The 13,543-nt window shown below is 50.1% G+C and overlaps 1 protein-coding gene across 3 annotated transcripts in view; it reads left to right on the top strand.

Annotated features, from left to right (window-relative positions):
• The first annotated feature begins 5,111 nt into the window (after positions 1-5,111).
• The window catches only part of TNIP1 (TNFAIP3 interacting protein 1), a 51,901-nt gene continuing 43,469 nt past the window's right edge, over positions 5,112-13,543 (top strand). For 2 of the 3 annotated variants that reach the window (XM_065874369.1, XM_065874364.1), the window contains exon 1: positions 11,504-11,548. The gene's annotated coding sequence lies outside the window, so the exon portion shown is untranslated. Of the gene's footprint in view, positions 5,495-11,503; positions 11,549-13,543 lie in introns of those variants that run through there. The other variant, XM_065874368.1, reaches the window with a different exon arrangement.

The raw sequence follows: 13,543 nt of genomic DNA, 5'->3' as shown, positions 1-13,543 counted from the left end.
CTTACTGGGTCTCAGGCTCCCAACCTTCCTACTTAGAAGGATGTTTCAGGAACAAAATGAGATTAAGAGCCTAGCACAGTGCCTGGTACCTGGGAAGTTCAGGCCCTCTTACCTGCCTTCCCAATTTCCTGCCTCTCCCAGGGTCCCCTCTCTCCCCTGCCTCTCTCCCATCTTGGGGTCCAGGTTAATTGGCGTGCAATATTTGCGTAGACATGAGACCTCACCCGGGGAAATTCCCCCTGGTGACCAGGCTTCCTTTCTGAGGTCAGGCCACATCATCAGACACTGCTCCTTCCTCTCCAGCTCCCCCCAGTCTCCCGCTGGCTTTCATCCCTGTCATCTGGCCGGTGTAGATCCAGGCTCACAGATTTAGTCCCATCCTTTGATCCTGGGTGCTATCCAGGAGGGTGTGAGGGTAGAGGGTGGGCTGGGAATCTGGAACAAAAGCAGAAGTGATACGTGCTTGAGGGACAAAGGGCAGCAGGCAGGAGGTGTTCTGAAAGCCTGGATTGTAAAGCTAACTCATCCTTGGGCACATGCCTCCCCCTCCCTGGGCCTTAGGTTCTCCTTCGGTCTGGCCAGGGGGTTGGTCTGGATAATCTCAAAGCTTTGTTCCAGAGCTGATATGCTAAGAAACCACTTCCTTCAGCAGCGCAGTCTTGCAACATTTGTCCTTGGATCTTCTTCCTTTGACTCTTGCTACATACCGCCTGCCCTGTTTCTGTTTCCTTGGAAACAACAATTTTGCAAAATGCATCCCTGAATTCCATTTTTCAGGTGTTGACAGAATTATATGTACCTCCTCTCCTCGTAGTGACTTGGTTTGAGTTTTAATTTTTCCTTTCACATCCACCATGTATGATGTCCTGTGACCCACAGAAGAGGGATAGAGCTCTCCAGATGCTAAGATCTGTTCTCCTCCTGGTCTCTGACCCTGGTACTGAGAAGCTGCCTTCCCTGGTACAAAAAAAGGAAACAGTGAGGTCCTGCGACCACCTGCATCAGAACCAACTGTTAGAAAAGAAATTTGAGGGCAGTGGTCACAACTTTGAATCACCTGAGGAGCTTTTTATCTATTTATTTATTTTTAAATTTAATTAATTTATTTTATTTTTATTTATTTTTGGCTGCACTGAGTCTTCATTGCTGTGCACGGGCTTTCTCTAGTTGCGGCGAGCAGGCGCTACTCTTCGTTGCAGCACGCAGTCTTATTGCGGTGGCTTCTCTTGCTGCAGAGCACGGACTCCAGGCACGCGGGCTTCAATAGTTGTGGCACATGGGCTCAGTAGTTGTGGTTTGCGGGCTCTAGAGCGCAGGCTCGGTAGCTGTGGTGCACGGGCATAGTTGCTCCACGGCATGTGGGATCTTCCTGAACCAGGGCTCAAACCCGTGTGCCCTGCATTGGCAAGCGGATTCTTAACCACTGCGCCACCAGGGAAGTCCTGGGGAGCTTTTTAAATACCGATCCCAGGCCACACCCCCCTGAGATTATGCTGTAATTACTCTGGGGTGGGGCCTGGGCATCTGTATTTTTACAAGGCTCCCCAGGTGATGCTGATGTGCTGCCTGGATTGAGAAACACTGATCTAAGGCCCCCACCCAAGACCAAATGGATCAGATGATTCTGACAGACACTAAAGTTGACAAACCCCCCACCTATGATATTCTTTATGAAGTCATCCTAATGGGCACACCTCTATGCACACAGCTATTCCCTGGGTACAAATGGGCAAAGAGAATTGACCACTTTTCACAAATGAGGAAGGTGAGAGACAGAGAGAGGAAATTTCTATTTGAGGTCACGTAGTGAGTCAGCAACAGCAATGGGCCTAGCACCTAGTGGATGCTTGTGGACTCAAAGCATTTTTGCAAAAGTCACACATTTGATGTTTGGGTGACCCAGAGAAGTGCTAGCATACTTGGTACTTCCCGCTAGTTCATGACAGTGAGTTCTTGGCTGCCTGTATCTGAGCAGGTGATTCTCACTTTGGAGTTGGAAGACCCAGCTTAGGGAGCTTGGGCTTCTCAAACTGCTAAGTACTAAGACTACCCCTGAAAGGTTATTTAAAGTGCCATCTCTAGGGCTCTATCCCCGAGAGCGTCTGATACCTCAGGTCTATGGTGGGATCCAGAAATCTGCCCAGAGTCCTGGTCTAGGTTCAAATAGCGCTGGGGGAGCTTTCAACAGAATTGATGAATCAGGAAGCCTACAGAGTCAAATCTATTCATTTGCTAAATAAATATTGATTGACTATTATGAGACGGGCTCAATGCTATTCCCACAACATCAGCAACGAGACCAGAGACGTCAGGGTGGGGTGGGCGGCGGGGTGTCCGGTTAATTAAGTAGCAAAGGAGTGGGCCTGTGAGAGCTTCCCCCTGTATATCCAAATCTCACCCATCTTTTGAAGTTCAGCAAAGCTCTCATCTCCCCCAGGTAAGCTCTGGAGACATTAATTACCTGAGTTTGAACTCCAACTATGCCACGTAATAACTGTTGGCTTAAACCACTATAAGCCTCAGTTTCCTCCTTTGTAAAACCGCAGTACCAATCTCACAGGGTTCTGATGAGGAATGCATAAAGGAACGCATTGAAGAGCACTTACTGCCATGCCTGGTACATGTTAATCTTAAGTATCAGGTATTACTGTTATTATTTCCTGACCATCTTGGCCTGTTCTGATTTCTCCTTCCTTTGAACTTTTAGACTTCCTTACAGTGTCAGAAGGGAAGGTCGCTTCGTAATCATCTAGTCTGATTCCTTCATGTTATGGAAGGCGAAGCTGAGGACCAGAGAGGGGAAGGAACTTGCCCAGGGCCACACAGCAGAGCCAGGACTCAAACTCAAGTCTTCCGATACCCAGTCCAAGGGCCTCTTCTTCCTTGATGTCTAACCCTTGGCCTGAACAGGGAAGGCAATTTCAGGAAATCCATGGCTGGAAGAAGGAAGAAGGGGAAGAGAAGGTGGGAGAAGCTGATTGTTCTCAGCATTTGAGCAGGGAAAGCCCAGAGGTAATCTTCCCACTGGGTACGCAAACCAAGTGTTCTAACTGGAGATTGCAGCTCATGTGGGTCCAGCTACTTGAGCCTTCTTAGCCCTTTAAGGTCCCTCCACCATTTAGGACTCCAGGAGCAGGACCCAGTCTAAGCTGAGTTTTGTGAATTCACAGAGGATCTGTGATGATTGTGGCCTCTGGAGAGAAACTACTGTGTATAGGGGAAATATCACAATCCCGGAACATCAGGGCTGAGTTACACATTACACTAATGAGGAATCTGAAACTCCATTTCCTCTAGGGAGGGACATTCCTCAATTTCACAGAAGGCTCTGGCTGACTCAGGGGGCTTCACAAAGGGAGCCAGGAGCAAGATCTCTCTCCCTGATGCTGAGTCCTGCCATCATCCCAAATGCCAGTTTCTGAGCTGTTGGGGACATGAGTAAGGGAGGCCTTGCAATTTGGTATCAGAGGACAGAGATGGGAGCATCTGACAACGTGGGTGTGAGAAGGTATATTTTTACTCCCCGCAGAGAAAAGAGTTTACATGCATGGAAGCGCATCACCCTTTGCGCCTGGTCTAGCTCAGGGACTGGTGTCATTAGTCCTGTAGGACTTTCTGCACGGTTTGGTATGGTAGCTGCTTGCCAGATGTGGCTATTGAAACATTTAAAAAGCAGCCTGTGCAACTGGGGGACTGAGTGTGGTGTGGGAAAGAGCACTGGACTAGGAGTCAGGAAGTCCCTCGATTAACTCACTTGGAAAGTCACTTCCCCTGTCTGTTCTTTACTTCCACATCTGTAAAGTGAGACTGTTGGGCCAGGAGGTGTCTCTAGCATTCCCCGGGCAATCCCAATCTGAAGGGCACAGAAGCAGTTGAGGATCAGAGTCAGTGGGCTCTCCCACTCCGTCACCCCCTGTCCCCCTACCTCCCAATGCCCTGCCCAGGACTGATGTGGCCTCTTGATATCTGACCCTGGGTATTTCTCCAGACCCACCTCTGTTACTTCCCCTTTGCTTGCTTCAAACTCCATGGTCCACTCAGAGTGAACAATTTTCAGTTCCCTGAATGTACTCTCTCTTCTCTTTGCATATTCTATTCCCCTTGCTGAGAACACCCTTCCTTATGCTCTTGCTTGGCTACTTTCGGGTCTCAGCCAAAGTGTCCCTTCCTTTAGGAAGACTTCCCAGATCCCAAATCCTGACCAGACACTCCCTTGTCCTGGCTCCTATAGCTCCTTGTATTCCTCCTGTCAAAATATAACTCTGCCACACTTGACTGTAGTTACTTATTGATTTGCCTGTAGCCCCCAGAGCAAAGCTATCCAATAGAACTTTCTGTAGTGATGGAAATATTCTGTACATGTGCAGTCTAAGGTGGTAGCCACACATGGCTCTTTAGCACTTGCGATGTGGCTAGTGCTACTGGGGAACTGAATGATTAATTTTATTAATTTCAACGAATTTATATTTAAATAGCCATGTACTGCTAATGGCTACTGTACTGGACAGCGCAGCCCAGAGCCTGTGAGCTCTGAGTGGGCAGAAAGTGAGTGTGACTTGTCCATTCCTAGGTCTATCATGTTGTGCAAGAATGATGAAACTCCAGAACCGGGAATGATGGAGAAAGGCCAGCTCATCCAGATGGTCCCCATCCATCTCCTCCTTAGGCATCTTTTCAGCAGATAATGAACTGAGACCTTACGTTCGTAAAGCAGTCAATAGTTTACAAAGAATGTCTGTAAACTATCATTTTATTTTAATTACCATCGCAGGAGGCGGGCAAAACAGGACTCATTATCCCCATTTTACAGCAGGAGATCACTGAGGCTCAGGATGGGGAAGTGAGCCCCAGGAGTTAGTGCAGAGCTGGGCTGCTCATTGGTGGGTAGGTCTCAAAGGCCCCACTCAACATCCCAATGAGATCCGGCACAGAGGGAAGGAGTGGGCTTTTTCCTACCCTGTGGAGAAGAAACTAAGTGGAAACAGATGGGAGAGGAACGGGGAGGGGGGATGGGCAAGAGGATGTGCGCTGGGCGGCTGGTGATTTTGGCCAGGACCCTGGGTGCTGGAATCCCCCCACCTTAGGCAAAGGAAGAGATCGAGGTCCTCGGGGAGAACCGACGCTGGGGCAGGGTGGGCCAGCCGGGTTGCCTCTGCCCCTGGGCCAGTTCCCAGTCCAGCCACAGAATCATCAGGCTTCGGCGCGGGCTCTTACCCAGAACCCCCTCCCTGCCCTGGAATTCACAGCAAGCGACAGCCCGTCTGGGAAGTGACAGGTGGGGAACTGACAAAGAAGGGCCCTGTGCTCTGCCAGGGGGCGGGATGGGCCTCAGTCGAGTCTGCGGGGCTGCCTGCGTCTCTGTTGTGGGGAATTCCCCTCCTGCCTAAAAGTCAGCCTGGCCCAGCTCTCCTTCCTGCAGAAGCGCAGTGAGCTGAGGAGTCTTCTCGGGTGGCAGCCCCGTGCACAGACCCCGTCCTCCCCTGCCCTTCCCCAGGTGAGTGACCCGGCCCGGGGGCCGTGAGCCAGGACAGGGCAAGGACTCACCGCACAAGACTGCTGGGGCCAACCAGACCCTCCTGGCTGAGCCACGAGCCACCTGGGCCCCCTCCGCTTTCCTGCCAGCTGGGATCTGTGGCTGCCCCGGCCCAGCTCCCTCACCCGCTCAGGGCTTGGCCTCTGGGCCTCTACCTCCTTGCCTGGCCTGGTTCTCCTCCTGCGTCTCTCCCTGCATTTCTTATTTCCTCTTCCTGCCCTCCTCTTCTTGCTCTGCCTTCTCAGCCAGTCTTTTTCTCTCCGGTCGCTGCCAATTTTTCCGAAAGGAAGGAAAAGAAAGGTCTATTTTTGTCTTATCCTTCTCCCAAGAAAAGGGGTTAGGTAGGTTTGCAGGTGTGAAGGCAGGTGTGTGTGTGTATGCATGTGTGAGAACGTGTGTCTACGTTTGTGAGCGTGTGTCACGTCTCCCGAGGTGCCTGTGTGTATGACTGTGTGAGCAAAAGCGTGTGAGCATTGTCTATGTGTTTGAGTGTGTCCGTGGGCGTCTGTGTCTGGGTCATTACATGATTATGTGTCTGTGAGTTTTTGTGGGTGAGTGTGTGGGCATGTGTTGGGCACTTCAGTGGTCTAAAGCTAGACAGGAAGAGACCAGGTGGGAGTCTGGCCCTGCCTCCCTTGGGAACATGGTGGAAGGCTGGGGCCCTCCGTAACACGGGGGAGAAAGGACGTCTGGAGGGCTCTCCCACCTGCTCTCCTCCAGGGTCAGCTGGACCTTTCTGTGGTTGAGCCTTTAACACAGAGAGAGCCCGAGGCACTAGGAGTGGGTGATGGGCTGGCAGACAGTGGTGATGCAGCCTCCTCTTTGATCACAGTCAGTCTAGATTTTCCAAAGCTGGTCAGAGGCCCAGCCCAGGGAAGTCCCTGGCTAGGAGGGGCAAGGAGTGGAGGCCAAGTCGCTGTCACAGTGGCTTCTGGGCTGGAGAAGAATGGAGGGAGAAGTGGGAGGGGCCCTAGAAGAGGGTGCATGGGAGAGGACTTAGGGTGAGGCTGAACAGCACCGTCAGGGCTTCCCAGGATTAGGAAATGCTCTGGTTCCCATGGGTCTGCCTCCTTCAGGGGCTGGGCTGAGCCTGGCTGACCTCTTCCCACTTCCAGGAGGATGACAAGGGGCAAGCTTGGATCCAAACTCAGATCTGCTTGACATTCTGGGCTGGAGACAGGGAGGCCAGAGGGAGAGGAGCTGGCCTGGGGCTCCCAGGAACTGTGGGAGGGGCCTGGCTAGGCCACGTCTGCTACAGGCGGGAATTTCCCCCACTGTCACTTTGCCCTTTCCTCTCCTCCAGCGGTGCCCTAGAAAGCCTAGAGTGAGAGGCAAGCCCAGGGACGCAGCGGAAACAGTTAGGATGAAAAAAGAGGAAAACAGGAAAGACCCTGGAGAAAAAGGAGAAATGCCTTCTAAGCCTGGTGTTTCCAAGAACACTTTGTGAAGTCTAGGACAAGTTCCTCCACAGCTCTGGGCCCTGAGGTCCTCACTGGAAAGAGTAGATGAATGATCCCTGCCCACCCTATAGGGCTGATCATAAGTATCATTGTTGCCTCTCACTGATGCCAGGTTCTGTGACGTTTCATTCTTTCTACCCTGTGTATTGGGCACTGTTTTAACTTTCTTGCTGTTGATGAGGAAACTGGAGGAGAGTCATCGTGAGGTGTAAGTGGCAGGACTGTGATCCAAGCCAGGGTCTATCAGACTCCAGAGTCCACCTCCTAACCCTTGCATGACATGCCTCTTGGAAGTGGGGCAAACTGTTAATATGAAATGGTTTAATTCACCTTAAAGTGCTGAATGAATGTGAAAAGTTATGGATTTCTTTCTTTAAAGAATAAATTTTTATTTATTTATTTATTTATTTTTGGCTATGTTGGGTCTTCATCGCTGTGCGTGGGTTTTCTCTAGTTGTGGCAAGTGGGGCTACTCCTCGTTGCAGTGTGCGGGCTTCTCATTGCGGTGGCTTCTCTTGTTGCAGAGCATGGGCTCTAGGTGTGCAGCCTTCAGTAGTTGTGGCACACGGGCTTAGTTGCTCCACGGCATGTGGGATCTTCCCGGACCGGGGCCCGAATCCCTATCCCCTGCATTGGCAGGCAGATTCTTAACCTCTGCGCCACCAGGGAAGCCCCAAAGTTATGGATTTCTTAGCGCCGTTGTATCCATCCTCTCAGGCAGTTATTTGGGATGTAGATAGAACTAAATGCTTTCTGGGGCTTAGGGTGGGAAGCAGACACCATAGACTGCTCATTTATTTACCCTTTACCCCCAAATACAATTACCTAATACAATTTCAGCCAACACCATGTGCTTGACATGCATTTCTCATTTATCACTGAAATCTCCCTCTCATATACACACACACACCCAACACCAAAAAAGCACCTAGAATCCATCGTAGGATTTTCCATTCCTGAGATTGCCTCCGGCTATGGAGATGTGGGACTGGATCTAAGGAAGGGACCCGGACCCAGGACTGCTCCTTTCTTAGTTCATTAGCTGCTCATCACCCCTAGCGAAGGCCCAGACTCACTAATTCACCTATCAGAGTGAGGCACATGTTCGTTTGTCTTAGAAGCTCTGTTTTCCAGGACTGAGAGGTGTGGAAATAGCATTGCTCCGGGAGCAGGAGACTTAAGTAGTATCCCAAACTTGCTGTAAGACTTGTGACAAGTCCCTGGCCCTCCCTGGCCCTCAGTGGCTTCATCCCTGTAAGAAAAAGGCTTGATCCTTTCTAAGGACTCTTTAAGGACTGGCATTTTGAGTTCTGTGCCTTGCTAGCTGGCAAGACTCCATAGTATAATGTTCAAGAGCGTGAAGAGATTAAGAACGGGGATCTTCATGTTCCAGTGATCTGTTGCTGCTGAAGACCCTGTGGAAGTCACCTAACGTCTCAGAGCCCCAGTTTCATCTGTGAAGTGGGGGTGATAATGGTTCTGACCTCAGAGGCTGGTTGGGAGATATGTGAAAGTGCAGACCTAGCACACAGCAAATATGCCATAAATATTACCTTCTAATGTTTTTAATATGCAGCTTTCACTCCTTTTTTGGCCCTTGATTTAGAGCTAAATCACTTATAGGTTGAGGGCTTTTTGGTATGTGGTTCATATCCCTCAAATGTGGATTTAGGTGTGAAACTTTGGAGCAGCCTTGGTGGAGGTGGTGGAAGGGGGCGGGGGAGTGGTAGAAAAGAGATTGGGAAACCGCCTGCCTTAAAACAAAACGAAACAACGAAACAACACACAAACAACGAAACAACACACAGGCCTTTTGATTCTCCTGCCAGGTGGGGCTTTGCACTGCTGCTTGTCCTCACTCTGGAAGAGCAAGAGATTCCCAGCTGACTAAGTCACTCAGTTCTCAGTGTCAGGCCCAGCTTCCCAGCTTGGAAATTTCCTTCCAGGGCTGGGGGGAGAAGGGGGTGCCAGGCTAGGGGGCCCGTCTCCTACCCTGCCTAGCCCCCAGAGTCTAGGGTCCCAGAGAGTTTGTGGATGGTGGGATGGAGCCTGGGGAGGTTGCATTCCTGGGTTTAACAGTGAAGTTCTACTCAATGCATGCAATCCACATCTACAAACCACTATCTTTTCTTGAATGCCTACTGTGTGCCAAGCTTTGGGCTTTACTTACATTATCTCATTTATCCTCATGATCACCTAAGGGGTAGGTAATCAGTATCTCCATTTTTTAGAGAGGAACAGAGACTTAGAGAGGCCACCCAGGAAGGCAGTGGATGAATGGTTAGAACCCCATTAGTTAGGTCTATGGCCTACGTTCATCATGAGTGTTGAGTTTCTGTAAGAAAGTAAGAAAAATCAGGATACTGTAAAGACAACATGATGCAGTGGAAAGAGCACATATGACCAGGAGCCAAGGACCTGGGTTCCAACCCTGGTTTCATCACTCCATGTGCGTGGCCTTAAGTAAGTTCTTTACGACTCTGAGGACTCAGTTTACCAGCTGCCAAATAGGGGATTGTGATCAACGGTCCAATGGCCCCTAACATGGAATGTTTAGAACTCAGACTGAAATGGATGGAAGAGGTGGATGTGATCATGACTTCGAAGAGATGCATCTTCTCACATATTGCAGTTGTTAAGAAAAATTATCCAGAAGGAGGGAATCGGGCAAAAAGATGACTGTGTGACCTTTTCGTGCCATACTAGAGCATTGTCCAACAAGCCCACTTCTAGGAATCACCCGGCACTTTGGGGAATGAAACCATTTGCATAATTATCTAAGGTCAGACATTTACAAAAACAGCTGAAATAGTTTGGAAACAAAATGCAAACAGTTGGAGACTCTTCATTTTTTTAAGTAAATTTCAGTGTTCATGAGAAGGACTTTGGTTGGGATTAGGAAGAGTGCATTCCAGGAAAAGCAAACTGGGAATTACAGACAAGAGCAGGAAGAAAACCGGACCGGGCGGGCGGGGGCAGCGCACAAATGGGTGAGGTGATGCCTGAGAGCTGCAGTATGAACCAGTCCAAGATCGTAATCTCCTGGTGATTGGTCACACTCAGTGGTGCTTTGTTTGGTGTTCACATCCCTCTCTTCAAAATATGTGTACTTATTTTCATAATTAAAATGAACTAGAATTAATATCGTTTTGAGACTTTGATAACCCCTTTGAAGTAACTAAAAGCATCCCAGGATGTCACAAAGCCTGAAAGGAGAGTTCTTGGACTAGGCATATAGTTGCGTAGGTTGTGTGTGTGTGTGTGTGTGTGTGTGTGTGTGTGTGTGTTTTCACACAGAGTCACAGTTAATTTACAGAGCTCTCCTGTAAAATGAGGGCCTGTATGAAATAGTTCCCCAAATCCTTTCTGAGGATGAGGGCCTGTCAATGACTAAGGTTTCAATAGTTCCGGTGAAATGAATCTTTCGGAATAAGTTTTTCATAAAGCTATATTAACCCAATTTGAAGAGCTGTCCTATATTCCAAGGTTAGGACTTGACACTTTTTGAAATTAAAATTTACCCTCAAAAAAAAAAAAAAAAAAATTTACCCTCTTTTAAATAAAATGGTGGGCTTAAAAAAACAAGTGTTCCCAAGCGTAAACCAAGTTACTGCTCCTTCCTGGTCTGGGAAATCTCACAGCCTGTTTGCATGATCTGGCCCACATATAGGTAGACCGTGTAGAAAGTGGGCTACGGATTTGCTCACTTGGGTTTCAATCTTGGTTCAGCCACTTACTGAGGTCATCTAACCTCCACGCGCCTTGTACATTAATTTATTTATGGTTAAAAAAAAAGTGGGGGATAAAAACCATCTCACTAGGGTGGCTGACCGAATTGAATAAATAAAGCATGCAAAGTGCTTACCAAGTTTGGAGCAGTAAGTACGCAAAAAATGTCAGCTGTGACAATGAGATTCTTTAAGGGTACTTTCACCTCAGAATTTCTGTGAGCTCTGTAAGAAGTCCGGGGGAGCCCTGGACCGAACTCTAGGACCCCGAACTCTAGCTGTGGCTCAGCTACAAATGCTTACATGCCGTTTGGCAAGTCCCCCCCGCCCCCCACCCCGGGCTCCGGACCCTGTGCCCCTCGGCGCAAGGAATGGGTGGGTGGTCTCTTAGGCTCGTCTCTGCTGTGAAATTCCGGCTTTCAGGGTGGTCCCAGCCTCATTCCGGCGCCCGGAGTTTCCGCAGCAGGGAGGGCCGCGAGGGACTGCCCGGACCTGCGGAGGTTGCAGCCCGCGGCAAAGGCTACCCAGAAACCGGCCTGCTCCGGCGGCGGCTGTTTACCTCTCTGCGTCCCACCCCGGTGGCTGCGGACCCGCCCAGATGGCGCAGCGTGATTGGGCGAGCGGCCTGTCAATCACTGGGGACTTTCCCAGGGGGTGGGGCGGCCCAGCCCCCAGCACTTCCTAGTCACCGGCCCTGTCCCCTTGCCCCGAGCCGGGGTCCTGTGCAGTGCTGCGGGGCCAGAGACTGGCCCAGGCCTCTACCGCGTCCCTGGACTCGGGCTGGACGCGGAGAGCGGGGTGCTGTCTCCCCGAGTCCCCACCGTCAGGTAAGCCGGCCGGGCGGAGCGGGGATGGAAAGGAAGGGAGTCTGGGACTGGGCCGGTCCCAGCCTCGGTAGTCCACCGGGCGTGGCAGGGGGGTCAGGCCCGGACTGGTGGCCTGGGTTTCTTGTCTCCTGGGCTCCGGCGCCCGAGGTCCCCGGGGAAGGGCACCTCCAGGGGCGGCCGGGTCCGGCCGAGTGGGGAATCCCTGACCTGCGCGGAGGGTGGTGGGCGCGCGTGCGCACTGAGTGGGCAAGCATGTCTGGGAACTGCAGGCGGGCTGTGTGCTGGGTGTGCTGACCCGCGGGTTGGAGGGTGTGTGTGCGGGCGTGGGTCTGTTTATAGTGTGGGAGACCAGTTTTGGAAGCCGTGTGCACACGTAATGAAGAGGAAAATAACTCTTATTGGGCGCTTTCCAAGTGCTGAACTAAGCTCTTTACATGTATTAAACTCGTCGTTTGATTGCCACTTCCATCCTCAAAACGAGTATGATTATTATAATCTGCATTTTACCGGTTAGGAAACCGAGGCACTTGGAGATTGGGGTCATACAGTTAGAGAGTTGCAAATTCAGGATTTGAATGCTGGCGTTTGACTCCAGACTCTGTGCTATACTGTTTCTGTTGAACATATTTTGCCCACTGTCAGAGACAACATTTGGGTGCATTTGCAGGGCAGCTGTAGTGAATTTTGGGGAGCGATTTGGGGTGTGGAGTTTCTACATATGCGTGAGTTTTCCGCCGTAGAACATTTGTCTGCAAGAGTGTATGAAGTTGTGTGTACATGAAAGTGATTGTATTATATATTCCTTAATTGTATGGGAATTTTGTGGGTGGGAATTTCGTGCAGCTGAGTGAGACTTCGTGTTTTGGTTGGAGGGGGGGGACTTTTGTGGATGATGCAGAAGAATCAGCAACGTTTATCCCCACCCCCTTGCAGAATGACAGTGCAGAGAAATCTATGGATTCCTAATGCATCATTTTTATTTCACAGTATTGTCAAAATAGAATTTAATCAGCTCTTACTCATTTTCCAAACAATGTGGTAGGGTAGAGGGGAATTCAGCAGCTGATGAGAGATCCGGAAAGAGGACTCTCAGTTTTTTTTTCATTCCTGACAATGGATATTGCATTAGGAGGCTGGAATGTTTATTAGCACAAACTCATAGCAATTCTATGATGTATTAATATCACTGTTTTACAGCAGAGAGAACTGAGGCAGTGAAAAACCAATAATGGTAATAATAACAGCTTACATTTATCAGCACATACTGTGTGCCAGGCACAGTGCTTTATGTTTAGTATCTCATTTACTCTTTTCAGCAACCCTAGGAGAGAGTCACTAGTAGTAGCCTCAATTTTGAGGTGAGGAAACTGAACCCCCAAAAGGTTAAGACTTGCCCAAGACTAGTAAGCCTTGAACCCTGGGCCCTGTTTCCTTTCCACTATCCTGGCTGTGTCCTGGGAAAATAATGTGATCAGGGCCTGGCACGTCACTGAAGCACTTGATCATGTCCCTCTGGAGGCTGCAGCCGTGAGTGTCCTATGTTCTACATACTTATGTGACCCTGTTTTCTCCCACCCATGTGTGTCCGTGGGGATGGCATGGCACTCATGCTGAGGGTTGCTGCCTGCCCCTATTCCCCCACCAGGGCCTTTGGGGCCCCAGGAAGCCGTGGGGTCTGACTCATACCCTAACCCCCAGTGCTGCCTGTGACTTGGGCCCCGGATGTTCTGGGTTGGGTTGGCCGACCTGATTTGAACACCTCAGAATTGTAGGAGGTCGGCTGTCTGCCTCCCTCTCTGGGTGCTACTGGGTACTATTTTCTTCTCGCACTCACTGTGATTTAACCACAGCAGCCCGCTTTTTTTCCCCTCGGACAGGCCAAGCTTATTCTTGCCTTGAGGCCTTTGTATGTACTGTTCCTTCTGCCTGGAACACCTTTCCCCAGCCCTTTTCATGGCTGGTTCTTCCTTATCTGTCAAGTCTCAGCTCAAATGT

The sequence above is a fragment of the Phocoena phocoena genome, chromosome 3, assembly GCF_963924675.1.
Source record: "Phocoena phocoena chromosome 3, mPhoPho1.1, whole genome shotgun sequence".
Taxonomy (NCBI): domain Eukaryota; kingdom Metazoa; phylum Chordata; class Mammalia; order Artiodactyla; family Phocoenidae; genus Phocoena; species Phocoena phocoena.
The sequence above is the reverse complement of the archived record's forward strand: the minus strand, read 5'-3'. Positions and strand labels throughout refer to the sequence as shown.